Here is a 7,029-nt window from a genome sequence, read left to right on the forward strand (position 1 = left end):
AATCTCATCCACAAACACAAATTCAACTACCATCTCTAGGTGGGGGAATCAGATCTCTACTCAAAGATGGCTCCATCCAAACAAATCTCAGCCAGGCTGTTTGATACCTTCCTCTTGACATCTAACCCTCAGCTCAAGCTCTATAAAGCTAAAACAGAACTCTTTAATCCACACCCCAACGCAAGCTTGATCACTGTGGGCAACAGTAGTATCTTGGCTGTCACTTAAGTCAATAATCTGGGTATCATCTTGGACTCAGACCTCTCTCTAGGTTCTCACAACCAGACTATAGCAAAATTCTGCAGAGTCTTTCTCTATAACAGGGGTCTCAAAGTCCTGGACCGCAAGCCATCTGCAGCACAAGAACCTCCCCATTGCAGCTGGCAGAGGAGAGATGTAGGCAGACACTCTGCAGGCAATGTCTGCTGCAGGCACTGCCCCCCACAGCTCCCATTGGCCGGGGGAGGACAGAGATATCATCACTAGTCACCAGGCAGAGTCAGCCATGGAGGCAGCTTTATTAGTTGCCGGGCAAAGTCAGCCATGGAGGCAGCATCACTTGTTTCCACAATGAATACAAACAAGTCAAAATACCAAACACAACTATCTGATGCACACTTTGAATAGTTGAAACGTTCAGGATTGCAGCAGTCAGAGGCCAAACATCAGCAAACTGACAGAACTGAAGTGTTGCCAGGTGTCTGGAAAATACTAAAAACTCTCCGGCAGGTGAAGAATTGTATAAAGTTGTATGACAGTTTTATTATTTCTAAGAAATTTTAAATAAAAAATACAATATAAATATTTTCTTTTCTGAACACCATCTTCAGTGACATTATTGGCCCACTGGGAGGATTTGAGGACTGGCACTGGCTCTAAGGTAAATTGAATTTGAAATCCCTCCTCTATAACATCTCTAGGATGTGGCCTTTCCTATCCACTCACACCAGATACTCTCATCCAGGTTCTCATCATCTCACATCTCAGTTACAACATCTTTTTCTCTGGCTTTGACAAATGCAGTCTTATCCCTTTCACATACATTTGTATGCTGCTGCAAAAATCATTTTCCTAGCTCGTCACTTTGACCATGTTTCCCCTCTTTGCATCCCTCTACTGGCTCCCTCATCTGTCATATGAAATATGTAAGCTACATGTTTTCACTTTCAAAGCTCACCTCTCATTCAGTAAACAAAAGTCAGCTCCCACCTTCACTTGGCCCATCATATCAGCTTGTCCACTTGTTAAATTTTCAGACAAGCACCTTCATGCTTTTTCCTATGCTGCCTCTCACGTTTGTGAGGTGCATCTTGCAAACATTTGCCAAGCCACTTCATTGTTCTTCCAATTTCTCCTAAATACCTCTCCTTCACTGTGATGCCTACAAAAAACTTGACAATGGTTAGGCTGCTGGTGTACTGTGACCACTGCCCATTGCACTGATCAGTGTTGTCCCAATGTTCCCTTGTACTTCTCTGTCTGTATCCATCTATTGTCTCTTGCCTTATACTTAGATTGTAAGTTCTTTGGGGCAGGGACCATCTTTTTGTTCTGTGTTTGTACAGCCCCTAGCCAAGTGGGGTCCTGATCCATTATTGGGACTCCTAAGCACTACAATACAAATAAGTATTAGGTGCTATCCAAGCAGAAAAGAAGGAATGACCCTTGCTCCAAGGAGCAAAACACACTAAAGCCATACAAGCAGAGGGGAGGACAAATGAGGAAACACAACATATGGAGAGAGAAAGCAAGCTGGAGACTGTCCCCATATTGGTTATATAAGGGCATATGAGGATAAACCACCCCACTTGGGCTGACTGTGGAATTTTAAAGCACATGTTGCTACCCTTTGAATGAAGGGCCTGCTCCAGTAAACGCTTATGCACTTACGTTTACATGCAAACATAGTTCTACCTAGAAGTCAATGGGACTGGCAAACATTAAACAATAGTGCCTATCTCTTACATTGTGCTTTTCATCAATAGATCTCAAAGCACATTACAAAAGAGAGAGGTCTCATTACCCCTCGTTTACAAATAGGGAAACAGACAGAGAGAGGTAAAGTGACTTACCCAAGGTCACCAAGCAGTCCAGCAGAGCCAGGACTAGAATCCAAGTCTCCTGAGTCCCAGTCCAATAAACTGGCTTCTAACTCACATGTATTGTTACTTCTGAACCTAAGTAGCTGCAGGATGAGTGCCTAACTCCTGCAGCTAGCACCTGTGGCAGATTCATTAAGCTCATTTGATGACCAGGCACTAGAAAAAAACAAAGACCCATATTCTCCCAGTGCAAGCTATGACAAACATGATCCCCTGCTCCCCAGTAAATTGGGTATATAATTATTACATCAAGCACCTGCTCAGGAGATGGATTCACAGTGTGCTGGATCGTTTATTTGTTCCTTTGTATATTTACAATTTGGTGGCAGGTTTCTATATAGAATGACTCACTGTTTTATTTTTCCTTTTTCCCCCGCAGGGCGATGAACATTTTTTTTTCTTTGCTTTTTGATAGAAAATCTTTTCTGGTAATTTTAACAAGTCTGTCTCTCACTCTTCTTGGCATGTTGGACAATGAAATAGAAAAGTTCTGTTTCAATCTCTTCTCTTAAAGTTGGATGTGTAGTAGCAGGATTTTATGTTTGTATTTTGTATAACTTAAAATGAAGGATAAAGAATAATAAGATAATAATGTAGCCTGTATTAAATGTATTAATGTATGATTTGACCATAACCTGCCAGCCACCCTTTTTGAATAGCAGAAAGGAATGGTCTAATGTGCCATTGGTAGAGATGCATCAGCCAGAATCTGTGTCTGGGCTGATTTCAAGGCAGTAACAGACCTTTTAGGATCACCACTTTGTTGTAGGCTTAGCATTTTAAAATAAGTAAAAGAATGCAATGATTGTTTTTCTTTTGCATTATAACGATGTGTTTTGTGTGTGAATGAGAAATGTGTGTTAAAAGATAAGTGTGAAGGCCATCACCGAACCAGATGTTCTAAGGAGGAACCGAAAACGGACGCAAGAGCCTTGATGGCAGCGGCACCAATTTAGTGCAGTAGTGAAGACAAGCCCTTAGAAGGAGGGGCTGATTGAGTAGAAGTAGGGGTGATTGATCCCCTTTTTTTTCCTGTTTGGCTCTTCTCTTGAATAATTCATGGAACTTAGAGAAGAAGTGATGATGGTACTGGACTGGCCTGGAACTTTGAGCAGTTTGGGTTCTACTAAACTACCTTTTTGTTGCAGGCATGTAAATCCCCAGTGACTGCAATGTTGCCCTGAAATCCTTGAGCGTGTGGAGAGAGGAGTCCATACACTTACTGAAGAGCTTGGATCCATGAAGCACCTCTATTGGAACACCAGAGGACTTGAGCCAGGACACGCTCATGATCACAACTGCGGCCATGTATCTGGAGGCCATGTGTTGATGGCATCTAGGGCAGCTTGGAGGGAGCTTTTTGAGATTAACTGCCCATCCAAGATGGACTGACATTGCTCTCTTTGGACTTGTGGGAGGTAGTAAATAAAATGTGTAAATTTTGAGTATGTGGTAAAGTTGTATTTTGCCATCAAGGCCTTATAGTTGGCAATACAAAATTGAAGACCAGCTGACAAATAGCTTGTTCTGCCCAGTAAATCCAGCCACTTGCATTCCTTGTTCATTGGAAGTCTAGATTGAGCCTGATGACTCTTTTGTTGGCAACCTTCACCACTAGGGAATTAGGGCTGGGGTGGGAAAAGAAGTCTTACATTCTTTTTAGTGGGACGTAGTACTTCTTGCCTGACTTTTTACAGGTGGGTAGAACTGAAGCTGGTGTTTGCCACAGGATACGTGCAAGAGCTAGCAATGCCTCATTAACAGAGCAATCTTCCCTTGTGGATTGATATTCAAAATATCCACCTAAGAGAGTTGTGACTCTTGGATTTCTTCTAATAGAGAGAGCTTACTAACCGCTTCATGATGTGCTTGAAGGTCTTGAAATCATCGGCACAGGAGGGCATTGGTGGTGTTACCCCCTTATCCAGGGATGAAGAGGACCAGACTGAAGGATGTAAGATCTCCTTGGCCTGAAGTCCTTTTTTCTCTTGTGTATCATCTGGTACCGAAGAAGTGTGCAGTAATGGGAGATGGTCAGTTGGCAACCATGAATGGTACAGTACCAGTTGGTGCTGGTAGTCCTCTCTTATTCTGTAGAACAGATCACAGAAATGGACCCAAGGGTCCCAGTAACCCCACTGAAGAGAATAGGGGAAAGGTCATACTATCTTGGCCTACAATGTTTGGTAGGTCCCTTAGATTCCTCTTCATTAGAGGGACTTATGGGAGTTTGATGGTACAGTACCAGGATGGATTTGTGTACAAAAATCTTTGAGTCTGATAAATCATCTCCTGAGCTAAGCTGGGGGGGGGAGGAGCAAGTGGGGCGCTTAGGTATCATCATCTGTACTAAAGGTTGAAGACTTAGATATCTAAGTTTTAACTTGTAACTGTCTGGATGGTACTGGTGAGGGGGCTCTGATAGATCGCTGTAACAGTGGAGACTCAGGCTAATCAGAAATAAGATCTTCTGAAGACAGAAATCTAGCAGGCAGCAGAGGGTTTTGATAGCCTAAGGTTGAGGCTTGGGTTGGTACTGGAAGTGGAAATGTTGAATGGTGGGATGGAGACTGCTGCAGTATTGAGGAGCTGCAGGGTCTTGTCTCACTTCAGAGATGAGTTAAGAGACCAACCAGTACTGAGGCACATGGTAGCCTGTGTGTACCACAGTGCAGTGAGGGATCAGATGGTTCTGCTCAGATAGATGGCTTTGGTGGCAGAGGGCTTGTTCATATGCGGTTCCTTACATGGTACCAACACCTGTACTAGACTCAGTTGGAGCACTAATTCTCTTGATTGAGTCTTATGGATTGACCTATCCCTTTTCTTAATTTCTCAGGTTTGGGAGATGTACTTTTTCTTTGACATCTGTCTCAGTCGCCACAGACAAAGCTGAAACAGTGACGAGGGGGCCTGCAACATTGAGGCCAACATCCATGGGTGAGAGGGGAGGAAGCAGACCCCTCTGGAACACGAGCACATTTAATTAAATAGGAGTTTTAGTCTAGTCTCCCTGTCTTTTTTGGACCTGCCTTTGACCCTCTGACAGACTTTTCACCTTGAGGGGATGAGAGTCTCTCAAACACTGCAGGCAACTAGAGTGCCCCTCACTGTGGGGAAAAGACTTGTGGCAAGTCTAGCAGAGATTAAATCCCCAGGTTTTAGGCATAACAAATTGTGCCCCAGCACTAATAAAGGTCCAAGAATAGGAGCTACCAAGCCTCAGCAAAATAGACAACAAAATAGATAATGGCTTTCATGAGGTGAAAGGAAGAAGCTGAATATAGCTAACAGCAGATGCTGTATCGAGCCATCCGGGGTCGAGAAGGAATAAGCGGTAGCAAACTTGTGCCTTCCTTTATCCCCTTATTCAGAGTATAAGGCATTACTCTGTGCAGGCATAGGCCCACGGATATTACTTCTCAGTCTGCCTTAGCATGCATTGGCACATATTTTGGGAGAGCACCCATAGGGACATGTACTTGAAAGAACAGTGAAGTAAAAATTAATATGGATACTTGCCTGGGGCTCAGAGGTCACAAGCAAAAGTAGGAGGTGTCTCTGAACCATACCTTGGTCCAAAGCCCTCCTTAGGAAGATCCAGGATATCTGTTTGGATAAGTGTTGCTTGGAAATAAAGGGACCCTTTAGCTGATTCCCAGAATTTACAAGCAGCTTGAGAGACTTTCAGAAAAACATTGTCCCAATGAATCCTACAAAACTTGGAAAAGTCAATGAACTAGCTAGTCCATTTGCCTATTGCTGCAGTAATATTCCTAGGGAGGAAGTTGATAAGAGTTTGTGGTATATGTTTGTAAATGCTTGTACTGTGCTTAGAGCAATGGAAAAGTACATTTTTTAAAAGTGCTATTTAAAACTTTCTAATTTTCTCCCTTCCGCTAAAGATCCATTTTTTCCTCTGAATCCTTCAGAGGGTCTAGTCCTCAACCTATACTAACTCCATATCTTTTCTTATCTAGTACATATTCTTGTCTGATGGACTGGAGACTTTTCAGGGTTGGGATTGTGTTGTAGCATTATATAAATAATTAATGGCTTTATTCATTCATGCTCACGTTTAGTTGACTTTCTCCTGTATTAGATCAGTTTCCCCATTTATTATAGATAAATTGGAAATTATTTTATTACAGGTCTACAATTTATTGCAGTTACTGTATTTTTATGATTTCTAATAAATTATACAATAGTTCCCTCCCCCATAGTTTTCTCCATTATCCTCCCCCACTATGTTTTGATCCCTGCCTTACAGAGCTGATGGGTTTGTTGTTTGTGTACCATTATTATTAACTGATAGTACTTTTGTGGTGTCAGGTTTGCAAATTCATTTTAAAATTATTCCAGAAAAAATGGTTTGGCTAAGCTCAACCTGGACCTTTTTGACAGCTGAAACAGTAAGAGGAAATTAGACTCAAGGAGACAGTCTACTCCCATTAGTAGAATGATAAAATAGATTATTCTGAGTGGCAAGTGAGTGTTTAATCCCAGTTAGAGGACAATAGCCTCCAGTCTCCTTTTTTTTGTTATAGCTGCTTTATTGTTTTTAGTTACAGTTTTGTCACGATTTTATTGGATGTTTAAACAGATGGTATACAACAGATACAGTTCATAGTGATTTGGCAACTGCCACTTTAAAAAAAAACAAGTGTTTAATCTACTTATTTGCAATAGATTTTTGATGCATTTTTCCACAGAACACGGTCTTTATTTTCTCTAAAACATGAGGGCAGAGCACACAGCATTCTTCTACTGCTTTTTCCTTTGTAGCAGATTTATCCTTGATAAAGAGAGGCTAAGGAATCCTTCAATGCATATATTTCAAAAGCTTCAAATATGCAGAAATGAGGTTATGTTTTTATGTACTTCAGTATTGAGACTCTAATTTTTTTCTAAAATAAAGCCCAAAAAA

This window comes from Gopherus evgoodei, chromosome 2, assembly GCF_007399415.2.
Source record: "Gopherus evgoodei ecotype Sinaloan lineage chromosome 2, rGopEvg1_v1.p, whole genome shotgun sequence".
NCBI lineage: Eukaryota > Metazoa > Chordata > Testudines > Testudinidae > Gopherus > Gopherus evgoodei.